Genomic DNA, 25,610 nt, shown 5'->3' with positions numbered 1-25,610 from the left:
ATGTAGTAGAATTTCAAAGAAGTTGTCCAGACATTCCACCCTCAAGTTGATTAGCATAGCCTCCCACTCTTATGTGTGGAATACACATAGTAACTTCCTTCTACAAAATATAATATGAAAATCTTAATATAAAAAAAAATAATAATAATAATAAAATCACTTTACTATGGAGAAAGCTGACAAACACTACCTCAGCAAGATGATCAGATCAATACCAAGACTGATAAATCATGTTGATAATATCTATCCTTTATATGATATAATAAAAATGGCATTATATCTCTGTATAGAATCCACAAAAACAGTTCAATGATGAGATAAACAACAGACATGTCCCAACTGAGGTAAATTTTACAAAATACTCTACTTCTCAAAGTGTTCCAGTTCAACGACAACAAGGAAAGGCTGAAAGACTGTCACAATCCAGAGGAGCCTAAGAAAACACGAGTACAAATGGAATGTGATATGAAGGATAGTAACTTAGCAAAATCTAAGGAAATCTGAATAACGTATGGTCTTTGGTTAATGCGACTATTTTAATATTGATTCATTAGCTAATGTTTGTACCAGACTAATATAACACCACAATCATATCCCTGCCCCACACCATCCACCACCACACCACCGGCCCCCAGCAAGGACCCAGTGCAGCTGCCCCCCTGTGGGACATGCTCAGCCTCCCCAGGGTTCTCTGGATACCCTGCTCCCATCAGAAGCCCGATTGTCCCATAGAGAACCCAGGGCTTGCAGGGAGGAGGGAAGGCAAGGATCCCTGAAATGGTGGGTGCAGGTGAGTGGTGCAGAGGACACATTGGGCCCTGCCTCCGCCCACTGTCCCTCCTGGAGGTCGGCACACCCTGCACAGGATACCAGCCCCTAACCCAAAGGGACCTGGGCTGACCTGGCCCCGCGCTCTGTGGGGGCTGAGGTGATTTGAGCCCCCACCCAGCCCCAACACAAAGACTAATGGGATCCAGGCCCCCATGGTCCTGGCTAGCCCTGGATTCTGGCCCCAGGCTGAGTGAGCCCTCTCACAGCTGGACGTGGCCTCTTGGGCCCTGTGTGTGCCCCACAGATCCAGGTCACTGACCTAGGGCAGGCTGGGGGATCCCGGGACAACCCAGGGTGGGGAGAGGATGGATAGGCCGGTTGGCCCCACCCGACCCCACACCAGGAGGCAGGCTCCAGGTATTGGGTATTGGGGCCCCAGAGGGCCCAAGGCCGGGGTCCAGCTGCCCTGTGGGTCCCAGTCATGAGCCCATGAGCTGCAGGACTAGGTCATCTCTGCTGTCCTCAAAACAGTCACACAGGCTGAAATCTCAGGACACACGCCCCCACGCGGACTCCACACATGCTCCCACAATGTGGACTCTAGCACCCGCCCCCCCACACTGTGTGATTCTTGCCCTCCCCTAAAGGACAGAAAGGTCTCCCTCCCCAGGGGAAGGCGCACATTAGGCTCTGAGCCCCTTTGCTGTAAAAAGTCAATAAAGTTTTGTGGTGCGAAAATGCACAGCCAGGCCATTTCTGTGTCTCCCAGAACTCTGCATGGGGCGTGGAGAGATACCCAGAGAGGAGGAGGGGGCACCATCCAGGCCCCAAACAGCCCCTGCAGGGGCGCCGCCAGGTACACACAGCTGACGTCCCCATGTGCCTTCCAGGGGCGGCCAGATGCCAGGGTCAGGACCCACAGACTTTACTGGGACTCAGGCTCTGCCCACTGGGCCAGGAGGGGCTGGGACAGAGTGACAGCCAGGGAGCTTCAGGTCACCAGGGTCTGTGCACAGCGACCTGGGAGGTCTGTGCTCCCTCTGTCCTGATGAACGAGGATGGCCGAGTTCCGGGGCACTTATTCCCCTCCCCGCATCTCCGTGCCTGTGTGCCTGGGGCACAGAGGGCCTGTGGGGTGGTCAGCGTGGCCCTGGAAGGGATGCCAGGACACCAGGCCCTGGTGTTGTGCCCAAGATTGTAAATCAGGGGAACCACCAAGGAGCCCACACCGATGGAAACTCCCGAGGGTTTCTTTACATGCTGGAGCTTGGGTCTAATTGCACCCAACACAGCGGAGCAGGGACGTGGATCCTGAGACTAATAGGCATAGCAGCTTTATAGGGGCCAGTGGCACATGGGATTCGCAGAAAGTTGCATGGTCATGCCGGTCCACAAGCTGGTGGCTGATTGAATTACACCTTACCCTATAGTATCCAATTGAGCTGGCCTATTAGTTTGGTCAGAATCATCGCACAGTTTTGGGGGACACAAAGCAGGGTTACATTGTTATAAGCCGATTTCCGATTAGGGTGTGCCCAGCGGCCTGACTAGGGTGGGGCAGCACCTTAAGCAATAAGCAGGACATGTGGGGGTCATAGGAGAGGTGGCGGGTGTAGCACAAAATGGAATCAGTTCTGCCCTGCTTGTCCAGGAGTAGGGGATTTTTGTTAACTTTCCTGGGTCCCACACTTGCAGCTCATGCACCTCGGCTACCCTGACCAGGTGGACTCAGCCTGCACACCTTGTGGTGCTGGATCTCTCACACCAGCCTGTGGAGGGCACCCTCCTTGCCCTAGTGAGTAGGGGCTGGGTGAACATGGGGCTCGCCACAAGGCCAGGCAGCACAGGGGACCGAGAACCCCAGCCCTCACCCCAACTCGACTCCTACACACAGGCAGCAACAGGGCTCTCTGCCATGGGCAGCTCCACAAGATCTCCCCCAGGCAGCGCTGAAGTCTGGCTCCCTGATGGAGAGGCACTGGGGAGAGAGAAGCAGCCTGTGCTCAGCGGGACCCCCTGCTGGACATGGGAATTTGGCCTAGTCAGAACTTCAAGCTCAGCTGACCCTCCAGAGGAGTCACCGCAGGAGCGAGCCTCGAGTAAGCAAGGAGAACCCAGCTATCTGCCCAGCGCCAGCACCAGAAATGATGTTGTGCCAACCATTTCGGCATTTGGATGACCCAGCCAGAGGATCAGATACCTGCACGTGATATCTGCATGTGATAGACACACACACAACCCAAAACCAACAAAAGTTGGAATCCCCCAATGTTGTCAAACAGCAGTCGGATGGTTACATACACGAGGCTGTGGTCCCCAATAGGATACATGGAATACGCTATTAACCATGACTGCAGAGGTACTGGAGGTACGGAGATGTGCCTGCTGGGTTTCAAAAAGGAGCACAGAGAGGTTGGAAGCATCCTACGGACGGGGTGCCCCTCCTAGGAAAGGACACCAGGTCCCTGTGAAGGCTACAGATGGTGAAATCTGTCCTCCTCTCTTTCAGCTTCTGGTTTTCCTCCTCTTTTGTTCTTCCTAATTCTAGTTTAGCCTCCACCCTGCATCCAAGACAATGACCAAAGAGGCTTCGTTATGACATTGCGTCCTAAAGGAGGCCGAGCTCTGGCTACCGGGTTCAGAAATGGTCATTGCCTAGGTGTATGCTGATCCCCCAAAGTCGTGGCTTCACGGCTCTTCTCTCCCTGCAGAACGAGGGGAACCACAGGTCTTACAATGAAAGACACCCACTTACACTGAGGCAGGACTATCCCTTGTGGAGGACGTCATCTGGGCTAAGTAGTACAAGCGGGGCGATCAAGAATAGTTCGCAGGTGAGACATAAGCAAACACTTACCTTTGATGTCATGCTTTATTTGTTCATCCATTTATTATTTGTTAAATATTTCGTTTCATGTCCTCTCTATACCCAACATGGAGTTCAAACTCACAACCCTGAGATCAAGATCCCCCAAACAGGCCAGCCAGGCACCCCAGTGCCATGTTTCATAACTCTTTGCTTCCTTGCCTATCTCTGCATCGAACTGGAACATGCAGTCCTGGACGGGAAGCTTTAGTTACCTCCGAATCCTAGAACGTTCTCACTGTATCCCAATCCTAAATTGACATTTACCATTGAATAGCACTTTAAATAAATAGTAAAATAACTACTACAGTAAAGGAAATTATCAACTTTTCACGTGTGTGGGCCCTGCTCCCTGGGCTCCCAGGGAAGCTATGGTTTCTTTCACATTGATCAGGTCCAAATGACTCCACCACACCTCAAAGCGTGGGCTCAGTTTCTGCCCTGACACATGCAAGACCCCTGCTTCAATTAACGTGTATCAATCAATCAAAGAGAGCCTGACCGGCTCAGTGTGGTTCGTAAGAACATGGGACTCTTGTTCTTGGGGTAGCAAGTTCAAGACCCATGTTGGCTGTAGAGATTACAGAAAAATAAAATCTTAAAAAAATCAATCAGTTGATCTTGGAGATACATAGCCCCAGATCCCACAAGGGCAAAGAGCCAACTGACGAATCTAGTCACAATATTATAAGCAGCAGTGCACAAAAATTGAACTTTCAGAAGTCTCCTAGAGTGGGGGACACACCAGCCTTAAGGTGTTCAGGTGGAGAAGTGGGGGGCAGTCCCTGGAGCGACAGGGTGGGCTCAGGATCCCAGGGGTCCCAAGGACAGTGGCGACAACTGTTCCCAGGCACAGGAGCAGGAACCCGGCTGAGAGCAGTGGGGCTCGGGCCAGCTGTCTGCCCTGTGTGGCCATAAGGTGCAAACACCAGTGCAGTCATGGGGCCCAGTTCCTGGGACAGACCAGCAAAGGCCAGGAGTGCGAGGACACCCTCCCAGGCAGGAAGAACACAGAGCTCCACCAGGGCAGCCCCTAAAATTTGGAGTTTTAAACTTCAGTCACTTGTCTGTGGGGAGGCTGAGAAAATTGAGGCCGTTCCACTTTAAGTTCATGGTTAGCACAAGTACTGCCATCCCAGGACCCTGTGTATAAGAGCTAAAATTTACATTACTTCAGTTACAGGAAAAAAAGAAAAAAATCTTACAGCTTAAGGTCCCAGAAAGCCCCATATTAGAATGAGAACAAAGCTCAATGCCCTTGAAGGCCTCATATCAAAATGTAAACAGAACTTGAGGAATTGCTCCAGCCCTTCTGGAGGACCCTGAGACCAGCCCTTAACTAAGTTAAAACGACCTCGGGGTCCAAGTCCCTGCTCCGCTGTGTGGGCTATACTTGGACCCAAGCTCGAGTTTGTAAATCAACCCTCGTGTGTTTGCATCGGTGTCGGCTTGGACAATCTTGGGCACAACACCCCCAAGTTTTGGGCACTTGCAATCTTGGGCACAACACCCCCAAGTCCCCTCCCCACCTGGGCTGATACCCTGTCCCCTCCCACCCAGGCTGACCCTCAGGCACCTCCCGCCCACAGCGGCTCACCACAGCCCCTCACAGAGGTCCCACAGCCATGGTCGGCACTCTGGCCATCCCCGGCCTCCCAGGAGAAGAAAGGAGGTTTCAGCAGGACACACTCCTATGGTGGCCCCAGGGCTCCCTGCCCAGGATGGCAGCTGGTGACTGCCCGGTGTCTGTGTCCCTGACGCCGGCTCCTCCTCCCCGGTTTTCCCGCAGGAAATGAAGGAGGAGGCCTCGTGTCCTCCAGGGACATCACACAGATATACCTGGACATCAACAAGATGTTTGGCAGCCAAATCAAGTTTTGGGACTGCTAGAGGGTGGGGAGAGGCTGTTGAGTCAGGGGGCTTCTAGGCCCCGGGGAGGTCCAGGGGCTTCTGGGTAGGAAATACGGGGCTTAAGAGGCCAGGGGAAGCAACAGCAGCCAGCAACACACCACTGTATGGTTGGGTGCAGGGGATGACACCCGAGCCCCAACCCCCAGGGCTTCGGGGTTGAGGGGGTCACTAGGTCGGTGCCTCTAGGGGTTTCCATGGGAGCTGAACCACACAGGGGCGAGGGACGGCCCCTTGAGATGCAGGGGGCTGCGGTGGGCCCATGGAGGGCAGTAACCGGACCTGCAGGTCAGGCGGCATGGCCGTGGCTGGAGCAGGACGCACATCGTTCCCATGAGGGTCGGACGGGTCAGGGTGACACCCACACTTGGTGTTTTATATATATCTAAATTCTATGCATTTAATTTGAGACAATTTGCAATTTGTAAACATACATAGTATGATGACCACCAGATAATGCCCCCGGTCCAGCCAGCGTCCTGCACTGACCACACGGGGCCCCAGGGGCAGGTGTCACAGCAAACCCCAGACTGGGATCGCCTTTATCTGTAGACGTATCCATGTGCGTCTGAGAGAAAGTGGATGCCCTGTGTTGGCAGGCCCCCCATGTCATCCCCTCTTTCCCCACCCCCACACCATCCCCTTTCATCATCCCAAATAGCATCTCACATATATCATCCCCCTCACTCCGACACAGCCCCACACAATCCCCACCCACACTATTCCCCCCACCATCCCCCCTAAACCGTCCCCAACACTCCACCACCATCATGCCCCTGCCCCCACAACATCCACCCCCACAGCAACTGTCCCCAGCCAGGACCCTGGGCAGCTGCCCCTTATGGGACATACTCAGCCTCACCAGGGTTCTCTGGATACCCTGCTCCCATCAGAAGACCGGGTTTCCCATAGAGTACCCAGGGGTTGCAGGAAGGAGGGAAGGCAGGGAGCCCCAGACAGGGTGGGTGCAGGTGAGTGGTGCAGAGGACCCATTGTGCCCTGCCTCCACCCACTGTCCCTCCTGGAGGGCGGCACACCCTGCATAGGACACCAGCCCCTAACCCAGAGGGACATGGGCTGGCCTGGCCCCGGGATCTGTGGGGTTGGGGTGATTTGAGCCCCCCCAGGCCCAACACAAAGACTAATGGGATCCAGCCCCCCATGGCCCTGGCCAGCCCTGGATTCTGGCCCCAGGCTGAGAGAGCCCTCCCACAGCTGGATGTGGCCTCTTGGGCCCTGGGCGTGCCCACAGATCCAGGTCGCTGACCTAGGGCAGCCCTAGGAATCCCGGGACACCCAATGTTGGGGAGAGAAGGGGTAGGCTGGTGGGCCCCACCCGCACCCACACTAGGAGACAGGCTCCACCAGGTTCTGGGGCCCCAGGGCCCCGAGACCGAGGTCCAGCTACCCTGCGGGGAACAGTGCAGGAGCCCATGAGCTCAGGTCCAGCTCAGCTCTGCTGCCCTCAGAACCGTCTCTCTTGCTGAAACCTCAGGACACGTCCCCACCCGGAGTCCAAACATGCTCCCAGGTGGGGCACTCCAGCACCCGTCCCCACCCCACATGTGATTCTTGCCCTCCCCTAAGGACAGAAAGGTCTCCCTCCCCAGGGGAAAGCATGTGCCCTCGGCTCTGAGCCCCATTGCTGTAGATCGTCAATAAACTGTTGTGGTGCAAAAATGCACAGCCAGCCCATTTATGTGTATCCCAGAACTCTGAGCAGAGGGCGTGGAGAGACCCCGAGAGAGGAGGAGGGGCTACATCCATGCCCCAAACAGCCCCTACAGTGGCGCTGCCAGTCACACCCAGCTGACATCCTCACATGCCTTCCAGGGGCTGCCAGACGCCAGGGTCAGGCACCATAGACTTTACTGGGACTCAGCCTGTGCCCAGCAGGCCAGGAGGGGCTGGGACAGAGTGACAGCCAGGGAGCCTCAGGGCACCAGTGCCTGTGGAAGAGACCTGGGTGGTCTGTGCTCTCTCTGTCCAGGGGGCCAGGGCTGGCTGGGTTCCGGGGCACTTCCTCCCCTCCCCGTATCCCCGTGCCTGTGTGCCTGGGGCACAGAGGGCCTGCGGGGTAGTAGCGTGGCCCTGGAAGGGATGTCAGGACAACAGGCCCTTGTGTTGTGCCCAAGATTGCTAATCCGAGAAACCACCAAGGAGCCCACACCGATGCAAACTCCCGAGGGTTTCTTTACAAGCTGGAGCTTGGGTGAAAGTGCACCAGACACAGAGGAGTAGGGATTTGGACCCCGAGACTAAGAGGTGTAGCAGCTTTATAGGAGCCAGTGGCACATGGGAATGCTGAAAGATGCGTAGTCATGTTTGTCCACACGCAGGTGGCTGATTGAATTACACTTTACCTTTTAGTATGGACTTGAACTGGCCTATTACTTTGGTCAGAATTGGTGCGCAGCTTTGTGTGGCACAATGCAGGGTTACATTGTGATGACCCGATTTCAGATTAGGGTGTGCCCAGCGGTTTGAGTTGGGTGGGGCAGCACCTTAAACCATAAGCAGGTCACGTGGGGTCATAGGGGAGATGGCTGGTGGAGCACAAAATGGAATCAGTCCTGCTCTGCTTGTCCAGGGGTAAGGGATTTTTGTTAAATTTACTGGGTCCCACACTGCAGCTCACGCACATGGGCCACCCTCACAAGGTGTACTCGGCGTGCACACCTTGTGGTGCTAGATCTCTCACACTAGCATGTTGAGGGAACCCTCCTCGCCTTAGTGAATAGGGACTGGGTGAGCATGGGGCTCGACCTGAAGGCCAGGCAGCACAGGGGACCGAAGAACCCCAGCCCCATCCCCATCCAGACTCCCAAACACAGGCAGTCCCAGGGCTCCCCCCATGGGCAGCTGGCTCCTCAGGAGCTCCCGCCAATGGCCCCGAAGTCTAGCTCCCTGCTGGAGAGGCATCAGGGAGAAGATAAGCAGCCAGCGCATGGCAGGACCCACTGTCGCACATGGGAATATGGCCAAGCCGGACCTTCCAGCTCAGCCTGCCCTCCAGCGGAAAATCACTGCACGCACGAGCCGTTCGTCTGTCATGAGAGCCTAGCTAGCCGCCCAGCGCCAGCACCAGTAATGATGTTGTGCCAACCATTTCGGCATTTGGGTGACCCAGCCAGAGGATCCAGTAGCTGCACATGATAGCTACATGTGATAGACACACACACACCACACAACCAACAAAAGTTGGAATCCACCCAATGTTGTCTAACAGCAGCCGGATGGTTACATACACGACGCTGTTGTCCCCAATAGGATACATGAAAGACGCAATAAACCATGACTGCAGAGGTGCTGGAGGCACAGAGATGTGCCTGCTGGGTTCCAACATGGAACACAGAGGGGCAGGCAGCATCCTACGGAAGGGAAGCCCCTCCTTGGAAAGGACATCATGTCCCTGTGAAGGCTACGGACGGTGAAATCTATCCTCCGCTCTTTCAGCTTCTGGTTTACCTCCTAGATGCCATTTTCCTCAATCATAAGACCAAAAATTTATTTTATGTTTTTAAATTTCTTTTATTGGAGTCCAATTTGTATGAATTCTTGCTTCAGCAAGGGTGTCATTCAGGAGGAGAGGAGAGATAATGATTTTCCCAGACAGGGAAAATATAAAGGAGTTCATGACCACTTAACCAGTCCAGTAAGGAATTTTAAGAGGGACTCTTCTAGTGGGGGAAAAAAAAGAGACCAAAAGCAACAACTCTAGAAAGGCCCAGAGTACGTCACCAGAAACACCAACTCTTCCGGTAACACAAAAGCACAAAGTTCATATCTTTGAATAATCACTCTGAATGCTGATAGACTAAATGCTCCAATCAAAAGATATAGGGTATCAGAGTGGCTTAAAACACAGGATCTGGGATGCCTGGGTGGCTCAAGGGGTTGAGCATCTGCCTTTGACTCAGGGTGTGATCCTGGAGTCTGGGATCGAGTCCCATATGGGGCTCCTGGTGGGGAGTCTGCTTCTCTCTCTCCCTAATTTTCGGCCTCTCTCTCTCTCTCTCGTAAATAAAATTGTTATTAAAAAAACAAGATCCATCTGTATGCTGCCTACAAGATGCTCACCTTAGACCTATACACACCAGCAGATTGATAGTCAGGGGAGGGAAAATCATCTACCAATCTACCACGCTAATGGATATCAAACGAAAGCTGGAGGACCCATACTTATATCAGACAAACGAGATTTGAAACCAAACCCTGGGGGACACCTGGTGGCTCAGTGGTTGAGCATCTGCCGTCGGCTCAGGGTGTGATCCTGGGATCCCAGGATCGAGTCCTACATCGGACTCCCTTAGGGGAGCATGCCTCTCGCTATTCCTATGTTTCTGCCTCTGCTTCTCTGTGTATCTCTCAGGAAAAAGTAAATAAAATATTTAAATCTCAAAAAGGAAGAAAAATACTATAAGACGAGATGAAGAAGAACATTATTTCATAATTAAAAAGACACTCTATCAAGATCAAACAACTAAATATTTATGCTGCCAACATGGGAGTACCTAAATATAGAAACCAATTAAAAACAAACATACAGGAAATCACTGGTAATAATACACTGACAGGGGATTTCAACACCCACTTATGGCAATGGACCGATCGTCTAGCAGAATTAACAAGTGAACAATAGCCTTGACACACTGGACCACAGGAACTCAACAGATATAGTCAGAATATTCATCCGAAAGCAGAATACACATTCCTTTCAACAGCACATGGGACATTCTCCAGAACAGATAATATCAAGGCCCACAAAACAGCTCTCAACAGGTACAACAGTTACAAGAAGGTTGATATCACACCCTGTACATTTTTGGAAAACAACGCTATGAAACTCGAAGTCGACAGTAAGAAAAAATTTGGACAGACCAAAAATATGTTGAGTTTATGATCTTCCTACTAGAGAATGAATGGAGCAACCAGGAAATTAAAGAGGAAATATAAAACAAACGAAAATGAAAACATGTTTCTCCAAACCTCTGGGATGTACCAAAGGCAGTCCTTAGAGGGAAGTACATAGCAATACAGGCCTACCTCAAGAAACAAGAAGTCTCCAATACCCTTCGTAACCCTACACCTGAAGGAGCTGAAAAAGAAATAGGAAACATAGCCTAAAGCCTACAGAAGAAGGGAAAAAAATGAGAGCAGAAATAAACAATATAGGAACAACAAAACAGTAGAATGGAAAAACAAAACTGAGAGCTGTTTCTTTAAAATAATTAATAAAATGGATCAAGCCCTAGCAAGCCTTATCAACGAGAAAAGAGAAAAGACCTAAATAAATAAAATCACAAATGAGAGAAGAGAGATCACAATCAACACCAGAAAAATAAGACAATTATAAGGGAATACTATGAAAGATTATACGCAAAGAAACTGGGAGACCTGAAAGAAATGGACAAATCCCTAGAAATGAGCAGAACTGAAATAGGAAGAAATAGAAAGTGTGAACAGACCCATAACTAGCAGAGGAATTGAATCAGCAAGGCACCTGGGTGCCTCAGTGGTTGAGCATGTGCTTTGGCTCAGGTCATAATTCCGGGGTCCTGGGGGATCAAGTCCCACATCAGGCTCCCCAAATGGAGCCTCATTTTCCCTCTGCCTATACCTCTGCCTCTCTGTGTCTTGCATGAATACATAAATAAATTCTTTAAAAAAGAGAACAAATACAAAGATGTGAAAGGACCTAAATAAAATCACAAATGAGAAAAGAGAAATAACAACCAACACTAGAGAAATACAAATGATTATAAGAGAACATTATGAAAAATTATATGCCAGGAACCTAGAACCTGGAAGAAATAGATCAATTCCTGGAAATATATAACATAGCAAAAATGAAAAAGGAAGAAATAAGAAACTTGAACAGACAGATAACCAGCAAAGAAATTGAATCTGCAATCAAGAATCTCCCAACAGGAGATGCTTAGATCAATAGAACAGAATGGAAAGCCGAAACAAGATACAAACCTGTAACTCTATGATCCATTAATCGACAACAAGGCAGGAAGGAATATCCAATGGCACAAAGACAGTCTCTTCAACAAACCCTAACCCTGACCCCAGGATAAGAACAAATGGTGTTGGGAAAACCAGGCAGCCACATGCAGAAGAATGAAAATGGACCACTTTCTTACTCCATATATATAAAAAATAAATTCAAAATGGACGAAAGACCTAACTGTGAGACCTGAAACCATACAAAGAAGAAAAGATAGGCAGCAAAGTCTTTGACATTGGCCATTGGATGTTCTTTCTAGATATGCCTCTGAGGTGAGGAAATCAAAAGCAAAAATCCTATTGGGACTTTATCAAATTGAAAAGCTTCCGCAAAGTGAAGGAAACAACCAAAGCTAAAAGGCAACATACAAAATGAAAGGAGATATTGGTAAACAACACATCCACTAAAGAGTATGCAAAACACATAAAGCAAATATAAATCTCAAGATCCTAAAAACAAATTATGCAACTGGAGCTGGGCAGAAAAATGAATGGACTTTCTCTCTGAAAGACTGCAAGATGGCGACCAGACACAAGGAAAGACACTAAGCATCACCCATCATCAAGGAAATGCAAATCAAAACCACAATGATAGTTCACCTGACAGCCGTCATAATGGCTAATATTAACAACACAAGAAAAAACAGGTTTTAGTGAGGCTATGGAGAAGGAGTCGCTCCCTTACACTCCTGGTGGGCATGTGAACAGAAGCAGCCACTGTGGAAAAGAGTGTGGAGGGTCCTCTAGTAGTTAAAAATAGGTGATCCCTGGGTGGTGCAGTGGTTTGGTGCCTGTCTTTGGCCCAGGGAATGATCCTGGAGACCTGGGAACCAATCCCACATTGGGCTCCCGGTGCATGGAGCCTGCTTCTCCCTCTGCCTGTGTCTCTGCCTCTCTCTCTGTGACTATCATAAAAAATTAAAAAAAAAAAGTTAAAAATAGAGCTAACCTACGATTCCAAATTTGCAGAGCTAGGTATTTACCCTGAGGACACAAAAGTACTTTAGTAGATTCAAGGGGGACACACAGCCCAGTGTTTCTAGCAGCGTTATCAACAACAGCCAAACTGTGGATACAGCCCTACGTCCATCGGCAGATGAACGGACAGAGACAATGTGGTAAATATACACACTGCGACATCACTCGGTCATCAGAGGGATGAAATGAAGCCATTTACAATGATGTGGAAGGAGTGGAAAGGATTTATGCTAAATGAACTCAGTCAGAGAAAGACAGATACCAAATACCATACAATTGCATTCACAGGTGAATTTTAAGAAACCAAACTGGCAAAGGGGCTCAGGGGGGATGAGAGAAGCAAGCCAAGATACCCACTCTTAACCACAGAGAATAAACTAATAAATACCAGAGGAAGGTGGGGGGATGGGGAATCAGGGGATGGGGACAGTGGTGGGCACCTGTGACCAGTACCAGGCGTTGTATCCAAGTGTTGAATCACTAAGTGGTAAACCTGAAACTATATCATACTGTGTTTACAAACAGGAATTCAAGTAAAACTTTCAAATAATAATTGGTAGTATTGATGAAACATGTGCGCACTAGGGAAAAACTCAGAAAGGCAACTAAAAATCCAAATAAAGAGTATTTAGAGCCACAAATCCCCTCCTTAGCTCAGCTTGGAAGAAGCCTGTCATGTCTATTCTGACCCCATCAGAAGCCTGGATTTTGAGTCTCTGGGGAGGCCACTAATTTGGTGGAGTCAGGCTATCTTTGAACCCAAAACCTAAATAGAGTGCATAAAACTCAACGGACCAAGATACTAGGAGTCCCAGTGCAGGCACATGCCAGGACCCAAACTCTTACCATACACAGACATAACCCTAACCCTACACTTAATCCTAATGTTAAACTAACCCTTAAACAAGACCCATCACTAATCGACAACCAAACACAAACCCCAAGACCAAAACACATTCAGAGAACCTTCCTGCCAACCCTCACCCTAACTCCTAAACCTATTCAAAACCCTTATCCCTGACCCCTGTTTTAAATCTAACCCTAACCTCTAACCCTAACCTTAACTTAATGTACTCAAATCCTATTCCTAACCTTAACCTGTACCCTAACCCTAACCCTCTAATACTAATGCTATCTCATACCCCAAATGGTACTCTAACTTGTACCCTAAAACTAACTCCTAAACCACTCCCTAAACCTATCTCTTACCCTTTTAAAAAACCATAACCTGACCCTGACCTGACCCTAATCCCTAACTAAACACTAACCCTAACCCTAGCACTAACACCTATCCTAAACCTAATCCTCGCCCTAACCCTAAACCTAGCCCTAACTTTTACCCTAACCCCTAACACTTACCCCTAACCCTAACTCACACCCTAACCCCTAACCCTAAATGCAAACCTAAGCCCAACCCTAACTGTAACCATAACCCTAACCGCACCTCCAAACCTCCTGTCCTATCCCTAAAGCCTAAACCCTAAACCTAACTCTAAATCCTGTCACTAACCCTAACCCCTTTCCCTAATCCCTAACACCCATCCTAACTCCTAACCCCTGACTCTTACCCTTATCCCTCACCCTAACCTGTATTCCGTAACCATAAGCTTAATCACAAACACCTAACATCTAACCTAAGCCTCACCAACAACTGCCTCCCCTCCCCTGACCCTACCATTCATTCTACCCATTCACTTACCCTGTGGTTCTGAGTAGTCCCTTCTGATGTGGACGTGACCCCCAACAACGCCTCCAGAGTCCTCCAGGGGGGCCTGAGGAAGCAGGGCTCCTGTGAGTGCGGACGTGGCCCCAATTGTTCCTGAGTCATAGTCAGAGGGTCCTGAGGACGCTGGGTCTCCTGTCACTGTGGACTATGCCTCACATCGTCTGGAAGCCTCACAGCAGGTCCTCAGGTGGCCCGGGGCTCCTGTCAGCCTGGACATGGCCACACGTCCCCCAGAAAACTCACCACACGTCCTGAGGAGCTGTGGGCTCATGTCAGCATAGACGCAGCCCCATATTTCCCAAAGCCAAAGTGCATGTCCTGAGGAGGACGGGGGTCCTGTCAGTGTTGAGGTGGCCTAACATTTTCCTCAAGCCTCACCATAAGACCTGAGGATGCTGGGGGCTCCTGTCAGCATAGATGTGGCCCCAAATCTTCTCAAACCTTCACAGTGGGTCCTGAGGAAGCTGGAGACTCCTGTCAGTGTGGATGCGGCACCCACATTGTTCTTAGGCCTCACCACAGTCCCTGACAAGCCTGGGGTCTTCTGTCTGCATGGACGCATCCCATATTTCCCCAAGCCAACACCAGGGGTCCTAAGGATTAAGCATCCTGTTGTGTCGATGTGACACAACGTCCTCCCGAAGCATCACCGAGGGTTCTGAGGAGGCCGGGGCTCCTGCCACCATTAATGCGGCCCGCAGCTTCCAGAAGCCGCCCCGTGGGTCCTGCGGAGGCCCAGGGTCTCCTTTCAGCGTGGATGCGAGCCCACAATTTCCTGAAGCTGCAGCTCATCAGCTTGGCCATGTCCCCACGTCCTCCTCAGGCCTCCCCAGCACAGGCTGGCTCCTGTTAGTGCAGGCAGAGGAGGCCTACTGCACATTCATGCCCGCTGTGTAGGGCCTGGGCTCGGGTGCCCCCTGCAGGACACTCAGGCGCTGCAGGAGGCTGTGCAGAAGGCAGCTGCGCTCCAGGGGCCGCACCTGCCTCCTTCCAGGCTCCTGCTGTGGCCTGTTAGCTTTGGAAACATCTCACTGAAATGGAGCCCAACACCTGGCTTCCCCAGAAATACTTAAGGACAAGGAATTGGAGCCCACAGGATACGAAATGAAATGTGGACCAGAGTTTTACCACGTCCCGCAAATCCCACTCTACCCTCTTCCACTGTGGGCGGGATTGTGGGCTGGTGTAGCCACCCTGGAAACAGTGTGGAGGCTCTGCAGGGCGACTATATTTGTAACATCCTGAGAACAGCAGGTGAACGGCCTGATTTCACTCCGAAGATACAGATGCACTGAGACTTGGGACACCTGCACCCCAATGTACACAGCAGCCGGGTCCACAGTAGCCACACTGTGGGAGGAGCCTCGGTGCCCTGTGGCAGATGATGGATAAAAAGGATGGAAGATAGATGATGGTCATAGAGAGAGGAATGGAACTCAGCTATCAAAGAGAAGGAAATATTGCCATTTGCAATGACGTGGATAGAACTAGAGGGATCATGTTAAATGAAATAAGTCAGTCAGGAAAGAGAATGACCGTGTGTTGTCATTCATAGGTGGAATTAAAAAGCAAAGCATATAACAACTGTGAAGGGAAGGAAAAACAAATAAGATGAAAACAGTTGCAGGAAATACAGATTCTTTTTTTTAAATTTTTATTTATTTATGATATTCACAGAGAGAAAGAGAGAGAGGCAGAGACATAGGCAGAGGGAGAAGCAGGCTCCATGCACCGGGAGCCCGATGTGGGATTCGATCCCGGGTCTCCAGGATCGCGCCCTGGGCCAAAGGCAGGCGCCAAACCGCTGCCCCACCCAGGGATCCCCGAAATACAGACTCTTAATGATAGGAAACAAACTGATGTTCATTGGAGGCGGGTAGGTTAACAGGGGACCTGCTTGAAGGAGGTCATGTGATGTCACGAGCACTGCTATTATCTCCAACTGGTGAATCCCTGATTCTTCCTCTGAAAGTATAATACACTATCCGTTAATTAATTGGGTTTAAATTAAATTAAGTTAAAAAAATCCGTTGTATCAGAGCACATTTCCTTCTGGACTCTCTTTTTGCTCCTTCAACTTATGCCGGAACCACCCCCAATGGGACTGGTTTGCCTAAGTAGGCTCCACGCACCATCAATGGCCCAGCCCAGGGCTAGAACTCACGACCCCTGAGATCAGTACCGGAGGTGAGGTCAGGAGTCAGATGCTTAACCAACGGAGCCAGCTGGGGGCCCGAGAACCACACTGCTTTATCCTTTTTGTCTGTGACATCGTTTGAAATAGGAAAGTGCTGCGTCCCACTCTCTCCTGCTCCTCCAGTACTGATTTGCTGTCCGGGGTCATTTGTGGGGGCAGATTGATGTTATGTTTTTTTGTTTTTTTGTTTTTTTTTTTTGCTATTTCTAAGATATGCCACCATGATTTTGATAGGAATGACTTTGAAACTGAGGGTGGCTTCAGGAACTGTGGACATTTTCACAAGATGATGCTCCCACCCCTCGAACCCAGGACGGCCTCCCAGAACAGAGCCTTGTATGGCTCAGTGAACAAGTCTTGTGCTCCTATGTTTCAGTCTCATTATTTATTCTCCTTGATGCTCCTGAGAAGGGAGTCACGTCCTTCCTTTCCTTCCTGAGTGCTCATTGTCGGGACAGAGCAAGGCTACTCTGCTCTGTAGGGTCAGGTTGTGTCCCGTGACTTTACTGAACTCACTCCTTAGTTCTAACAGGTTTTGGTGGAGGCTCCCGGGTTTCCTGTTTCCAGTACCGCATCTTCAGCATATAGGGACAGTGTGACGTCCCCATTCCAGGTGTGGAACCTTTTCTGTTTACAGCTTAATGTCCCAGAAAGCCCCACAATAGAATCAAAACTGATCCCAGGCCAAGGGCAGGAAGCCCCTATTAGAATGAGAACAGAGCTCAATGCCCTTGAAGGCCCCATATCAAAATGTACACAGAACTTGAGGAATTGCTCTAGCCCTTCTGGAGGTCCCCGAGACAAGCCCTTAAACCTACACAAAAACTCACCTCGGGGTCGAAGTCCCTGCTCCGCACTGACAGGTATACTTGGACACAAGCTCGAGCTTGTAAATAAACCCTCGTGTGTTTGCTTCGGTGTGGGCTTCTCCATGGTTTTTCGGATTCGCAATCTTGGGCACAACAGTCTGAGATAAAAAAACAAAACCAAAAGCATTTCGGATGCGGGCAAATGAAAGCAGGGTTCTGAGAGATGCGCGTGGGGGCTCTTCTGTGGAGGGCTTGCAGACTGGGGGGTGGGATGCTTAGCCCCAGAACCAGAGGACCCAGTGTCCCCTCCCAAATCACGCCAAACAGCGCCAATCTCAGGGAGCACCACTGCACCACCTGCTGGAGGCCAGAGGCGCTGAAGACCACCCCACCCCTGACCCCGCTGGTGCCTCTCCCAGGCAGATGTGCACCTGACAATAAGCACCATGGGCCATCCCCAGACCCCACACAAACCATTCGCTGCGACCAAGTTGTCAGACCCAAGAGGCTGCAGAGCTTCAGTGCTGCCTGGAAAGTAGGGTCTAGCTTCCTTTGTATTTTGTGCTTTATTTTCATTTATTTTCTTTGATTCTATTTTATTAATTGCCTTATTTTATTTTTTATATATGTACCTTATATATTTCTTATTTTTACTTTCATGGAACATTGTGTTTGTTATTTTGGGATTTAGAATCTTTTTACAAGGAGGCCAAAATAATCTAGTGGTTTTTTTGGGGGAGGGCAGTTGTTATTGTTTTTCTTGGTTTTTCTTTTTCTTCCTACTTTCTTTTCTGGAAAATATAATGAGATCGAGAAATTCACCTCCATAAAATAACATGAGGTAGTATTCACAGCCAGGAAGTCCATCAAAACAAATATATGATGTCTAAATACAGTTTAAAACAATGATTATAAAGATAGCAGCTGGGCTGGAAAAAGAGCACAGAAGAAAACTAGAGAATCCCTTACTGTAGAAATAAAAGAACTAAAATTTAGTCAGGTGAATGTTAAAAATGGTATAACTGAGATGCAGTCCCAAGTGGAAGCCTTAAAAACAAAGAAAGTTATGGACCACAGAGGCAGATTTAGGGAACTCAGTCACTTATTAAAACAATAACATTCATATCATAGGAGACTCAGAAGATGAAGGGAGAGAAAAGGTGGGCCTTACTCATCCAATAGAAACGAAAAATACCCACCATTGCTTCAATGTAGATGTAACTGGAAGGTATTATGCTGAGTGAAGTAAGTCAATCAGAGAAGGACAAACATTGTATGTTCTCATTCACTTGGGGAATATAAATAATAGTGAAAGGGAATATAGGGGAAGGGAGAAGAAATGTGTGGGAAATATCAGAAAGGGAGACAGAACATAAAGACTCCTAACTCTAGGAAACCAACTAGGGGTGATGGAAGGGGAGGAGGTCAGGGATCTGTATGAATGGGTGACGGGCACTGAGGGGGGCACTTGACAGGATGAGCACTGAGTGTTATTCTGTATGTTGTCAAATTGAACACCAATAAAAAGTGAATATATTATTTAAAAAAAAGAAAGAGGGAAAGAAAGAAATAGTGGCACCTTGGTGGCTCAGTCAGTTAAGCTTCTGCCTTAAGTCAGATCATGATCCAGGTCCCAAGGAAGGCTCCCTGTTTAGCAGGGAACCTGCTTCTCCCTCTCCCTCTGCCCCTCTCACTCATGGTTTTTCTCTCCTCTCTCTCTGAAATAAATAAATAACATCTTTGAAAAAGAAACTGCAAAAAACAAAGCCACAAGAAGAGAAATCTCCTATGTAGAAGAATTTCAAACAATTTGTGCAGACATTCCACCCTCAAGTTGATGAGCATAGCTTCCCACTCTTACATGTGGAATACACATAGTAACTTCCTTCTACAAAATATATTATGAAAAACTTAAAATAATAATGATAATATAATAATAATAATAATAATAATAATAATAATAAGAAGAAGAAGAAGAAGAAGGAGAAGAGGAAGAATCACTTAACTACGGAGAAAGATGACAAACACTACCTCAGCAAGATGATCAGATCGATACCAAGACTGATAAATCATGTTGATAGTATCTATCCTTTATATGATATAATGAAAATGGCAGTATATCTCTGTATATAATCCACAAAAACAGTTCAATCATGAGATAAACGACAGACATGTCTCAACTGAGGGAAATTTTCAAAATACTCTACTTCTCAAAGTATTCCAGTGCAACAACAAGGAAAGGCTTAAAGACTGTCACAATCCAGAGGAGCCTAAGAAAACAGGAGGACAAATGGAATGTGATATGAGGGATGGTAACTTAGCAAAAACTAAGGAAATCTGAATAAAGTATGGTCCTTGGTTAATGCGAATATTTTAATATTGATTCATTAGCTCATATTTGTACCGTACTAATATAAGATATCAATAAATGGAGAAAGTGAGTGCAAGTGCATGCGAATGCTCTGTACTATCTTCTCAATTTCCCTATAAATCTTTGTTTTTTCCTAATAAATAAGATTTATTTTGAAAATTGACTTAAATGAATGAGGATCCAAATGTGAAGACATTTTTAGAATAGTTGAATGAACTTTTGCTTTATTCTTAAAGAGTTCCTTCGATGGGAACAAAGTAAGAATTTTATATCAGAAGGAAAGTAACACACTTATGAACACGTATAATGTCTCCTCAACCTGAAAAGCAGGAACGGATAATAAATAGCAAAAATCAGATAAAAAATACTTCTATTATAATAGACACCATATTGCAAGGGCATTTAAAATTAGCAATGCATAACATTTCCTTGACATTTGTCTTCCAAAGAGTTCAAAGTGTTTCAGTGTCAGTTGAAACAGGGGAAGAATCTCAGGGAAGAATCCTTCACATAATAATAGGACCACTGGTAATAATATATCTCAGTTCTTTCAAATCCATAAAGATGCAATTCCTGAGGAGTGACTGAGCTGTGAAGAAAGAGATGAGAAACCCTCATCCCTCTGAATTACTTGTGTCAGAATATTTTAACCATAGTACTACGGATAGTAGTAAATTATCCTTATTAACAGGAAATACATCTCAGATTGGAATCTGAGCAATCAGAAGGGCAGAGAAAAAACACTTTGAATCGCTCTTCATCTTATAAAGAGAAAGGACAGCGTTTTTATGTACGAAGTCAGTTGTCAAGATAGCCTTAGGGAATAAGAGTCTGCAGCATCGAATCCCGCTGCACAGCTGGGACGCCCATGCCCCAGGTCTTCCTGATCCCAAATCCCTGGGCCTGTCCCCCACACAGGCTGCCAGGCTGAGGTCATTAGCAATTGCTCTCTTAGGAGCTCCGGGGAAGGGGGAAAGAGCTAGATAGGATGGGAAGGGACGCAAGGAGGCCAAGAAAATGAAGGCCTTTCCACTTTAAGTTCAGCGTTCGAACCCGTCCAGCCATCCCAGGCCCCCGTGAAGAAGAGATGAAATTTACATTACTTCAGTTACAGGAAAAAAAACAAAAGTTTACAGCTTAATGCCCTGGAAAGCCCCACAATAGAATAAGAACAGAGCCCACGCCAAGGGCTGGAAGCACCTATTAGAATGAGAACAGAGCTCAATGCCCTTGAAGGTCCCATATCAAAATGTAAACACAACTTGAGGAATTGCTCCAGCCCTTTTGGAGGTCCCCGAGACAAGCCCTTAAAAGCAAAACAGCACCTTGGGGTCCAAGTCCCTGCTCTGCTGTGTCGGGTGTACTTGGACGCAAGCTCGAGTTTGGAAATCAACCCTTGTGTGTTTGCATCAGTGTCAGCTCCGTAGTGGTTTCTCAGATTCACAATCTTGGGCACAACACCCCCATGTCCCCTCCCACCTGGGCTGACCACTATCTCCTCCCATCCAGGCTGACACTCAGTCACCTCCCCACCCACAACAGCTGGGCACAGGCCCTCACACAGGTGTCACGGGCACGGTGGATACTTTCGCCATGCCTAGCCTCCCAGAGGAAGGAAAGAGGTTTCGGCAGGACACACTCCCATAGTGGCCCCAGGGCTCCCTGCCCAGCACAGCAGCTCGTGACAGGTTGGGGTCTGTGTCCCTGACGCCTGCTCCTCCTCCCCGGGTTTCCCACAGGAAATGAATGAGGAGGCCCTGTTCTCCTCCAGGGACATCTTGGAGGTAGACTTGGACGTCAACAGGATGTTCGGCAGCCACACCATATTTTGGGATGGCTAGGGGGTTGGGTGAGGCTGCTGGGCCAGGGGGATTCGGGACACCAAGGGAGGCCCGGGGCCTTCTGGGTAGGGAAAACGGGGCTACTGAGGCCGGGGGAGCAATAGCAGCCAACAACACACTGCTCCATGGTAGTATGCTGGGGCTGACACCCGTGCCCACACTCCCAGTGCCTCGGGGATGAGGAGGCCACTAGGATGGGGCCTCCAGGGGTAGCCATGGGAATTGAAGACCAAAGAGGAGAGGGACGGCTCCCTGAGAAGCAGGGGATGGGGTGGGGGATGTGGGGGGCAGGAACCGGACCTGGGGGCCAGGCTGCATAGCCGCGGCTGGAGCAGGACCACATCGATCCCATGAGGGTCGGACGGGTCAGAGTGACACCCACTCTCGGTGCTTTATATTATTCTAAATTTTATGCATTTAATTTGAGACAATTTGCAATTTGAAAGCATATATAGTAAAATGACCCCCAGATAATGCCCCCGGTCCAGCCAGGGCCCTGCACTGACCACACGGAGCCCCAGGGGCAGGTGTCACTGCAAACCCCAGACTAGTCGCCTTTAACTGTAGATGTCTCCTTAGCATCATAGAGGAAGGAGATTTCCTGTGTCCGCAGGCTCCCCACGACATCTCCCACATTCCCCACTCTCACACCATCCTCCTACATCATCATCCCCAATGGTATCCCACCTACACATCCCCCTCACACCCACACAGCCCCACACAATCCGCACTCACACTATACCCCAACACCATCACCCTTACACAATCCCCCACACTCCACCACTATCATACCCCTGCCCCCACACCATCCACCACCACACGATTGGCCCCCAGCAATGACCCGATGCAGGTGCCCCCTGTGGGACAAGCTCAGCCTCCCCGGGGTTCTCTGGATACCCTAATCCCATCAGAAGCCCGGGTGTCCCATAGAGTACTCAGGGGTTGCAGGGAGGAGGGAAGACAGGAAGCCCCCGACAGGGTGGGTGCAGTTGAGTGGTGCAGAGGACCCACTGTGCCCTGACTCCGCCCACTGTCCCTCATTTAGGGTGGCAAACACTGCACAGGACACCAGCCCCTAACCCATGGGAATCTGGGCTGGCCTGGCCCTGGGCTCTGTGAGGGCTGGGGTGATTTGAGCCTCCACCACAGGCCCAACACAAAGACTAATGGGATCAGCCCACACGGCCCTGGCTAGCCCTGGATTCTGGCCCCGGGCTGAGCCATCCCTCTCACAGCTGGATGGTGGGCCCCACCCGCACCCACACCAGGAAGCTGGCTCCTACAGGTGCTGGGGCCCCAGGGAGCCTGAGGCCGGGGTCCAGCTGCCCTGTGGAGACCCAGCACAGAAGCCCATGAGCTGCAGGTCCAGGTCAGCTCTGCTGTCCTCAGAACCGTCTCTCAGACTGAAACCTCAGGACACACGCCCCCACCCAGAGTCCACACATACTTCCAGGCGTAGGACTCCAGCATCCGTCCCCAACCTATGTCATTCTTGCCCTTCCCTAAAGGACAGAAAGGTCTCCATCCCCAGGGGAAGGCGTGCACCCTCGGCTCTGTGCCCGTTTACTGTAGAAAGTCAATAAAGTCTTGTGGTGTGAAAATGCACAGCCAGCCCGCTTCTGTGTCTCCCAGAACACTGTTCACGGGGCATGGAGAGACCCCCAGAGAGGAGGAGGGGGTACCACTTAGGCCCCACCAGCCCCTGCAGGGGCGCCGCCAGGAACACCCAGCTGACGTCCCCACGTGCCTTCCACGGGTGGCCAGATGCCGGGGTCAGGACCCAACAGACTTTACTGGGACTCAGGCTGTGCCCCACGGGCCAGGAGGGCCTGGGACAGAGTGACACCAGGAAGCCTCAGGTCACCAGGGTCTATGCAATGTGACCCAGAGGTCTGTGCTCCCTCTTTCCAGGAGGTCGTGCCTGGCCAGGTACGGGGCATTCCTCCCCTCCCCGCATCCCTGTGCCTGTGTGCCTGGGGTAGAGAGGGCCTGCCGGGCGGTCAGCATGGTCTTAGAAGTGATGTTAGGACAGTAGGCCTTTGAGTTGTGCCCAAGATTGTGAATCAGAGAAACCACTGAGGAGCCAACACCGATGCAAACTCCCAAGGGTTCCTTACAATCTGAAACTTGTGTCCTAGTGCACCCGACACAGCGGAGCAGGGATTTGGACCCTGAGACTAAGAGGCGTAGCAGCTTTATAGGGGCCATTGGCCCATGGGATACACAGAAAGTTGCACAGTCGTGTCGGTCCACACGCAGGTGGCCGATTGAATTACACCTTACCCTATAGGATCCACTTGACCTGGCCTATTTCTTTGGTCAGAATCGGCGTGCAGTTTTGGCGGGCACAAAGCAGGGTTACATTGTTATGAGCCCGATTTACAATTACGGTGTGCCCAGCGTCTTGACTGGGTTGGGGCAACGCCTTAAGACATAAGCAGGTCATGTGGGGGTCATAGGGGAGATGGCGGTTGTAGCACAAAATTGAATCAGTCCTGCTCTGCTTGTCCAGGGGTAGGGGATTTTTGATAAATTTCCTGGGCCCCACACTTGAAGATCATGCACCTGGGCCACCCTGACCAGGTGGACTCACTGTGCACAACTTGTGGTGCTGGATCTCTCACACCAGTGTGTAGAGGGCACCCTCCTCACCCTAGTGAGTAGGGGCTGGGTGAGCATGGGGCTTGTCCTGAAGGCCAGGCAGCACAGAGGACCGAGGAACACCAGCCCCATCACCACCCCTACTCCCACACACAGGCTGCCCCATGGCTCCCCATAATGGGCACTCGGCACCTCTGGAGATCCCCCCAGGGTGGCCCCGAGGTCCGGCTCCCTGCTGGAGAGGTATCGGGGAGAAGAGAAGCAGGCGGCGCTCGGGGAGACCCACTGCCGGACATGGGATTGTGGCCGAGCCAGACCTTCCACCTCAGCTGACCCTCTGGCTGAAATTCACCTCAGGAGCGAGCCCTGGGTCAGCCAGGAGAGCCCAGCTAGCCACCCAGCATCAGCACCAGAAGTGATGTTGTACCAACCATTTCGGCATTTGGGTGACCCAGCCGGAAGATCTAATAGCTGCATGTGATAGCTTCATGTGATAGACACACACACACCCCACAACCAACAAAAGTCAGAATCCCCCCAATGTTGTCAAACAGCAGCTGGATGGTTACATACACGACGCCATGGTCCCCAATAGGATACCTGGAAGATGCTATAAACCATGACTGCAGAGGTGCTGGAGGCACGGAGATGTGTCTGCTGTGTTCCAAAAAGGAGCGCAGAGGGGCAGGAAGCATCCTACAGAGCGGGGGGCCCTCCTAGGAAAGGACACCAGGTTCCTGTGAAGGCCATGGATGGTGAAATCATTCCTCTTCTATTTCAGCTTCTGCTTTTCCTACTAAATGCCATTTTCCACAATCATAATCGCAAAAATTTATTTTATGTTTTTATAATTCTTTTTATTGGAGTCCAATTTGTATGAATTCTTGCTTCACCAAGGGTGTCATTCAGGATAGAAAGAGAGAGAAAGATTTTCCCAGACAGGCAAAGTATAAAGGAGTTCATGAGCACTAAATCAGTCCAGTAAGGAATTTTCAGAGGGACCATTCTAGTGGGGGAAAAAAGAGACCAAAAGCAACTAAGACTAGAAAGGACCAGAGAACGTCACCAGAAACACCAACTCTACCAGTAACACAAAGGCACAAAGTTCATATTTTGAATAAGCACTCTGAATGCTGATACTAAATGCTCCAATCAAAAGATATAGGGTATCAGAGTGCCTTAAAAAACAGGATCCGGGATGCCTGGGTGGCTCAGGGGTTGAGCCTCTGCCTTTGAATCAGGATGTGATCCTAGAGTCTGGGATCGAGTCCCATATTGGTCTCCTGGTGGGAAGCCTGCTTCTCACTTGGCCTAAATTTCTGCCTCTCTCTCTCTCTCTCTCTCTCTCTCTCTCATGCTCTCAAAAATAAAATCGTTATTAAAAAAACAAGGTCCATCGGTATGCTGCCTACTAGATGCTCACCTTAGGCCTATAGACACCAGCAGATTGAAAGTCAGGGGATGGAAAATCATCTATCACGCTAATGTTTATGAAAAGAAAGCTGGAGGACCAATGCTTATATTAGAAAA

Source organism: Canis aureus, chromosome 36, assembly GCF_053574225.1.
Source record: "Canis aureus isolate CA01 chromosome 36, VMU_Caureus_v.1.0, whole genome shotgun sequence".
In the NCBI taxonomy this organism is placed as follows: domain Eukaryota; kingdom Metazoa; phylum Chordata; class Mammalia; order Carnivora; family Canidae; genus Canis; species Canis aureus.
The sequence above is the reverse complement of the archived record's forward strand: the minus strand, read 5'-3'. Positions refer to the sequence as shown.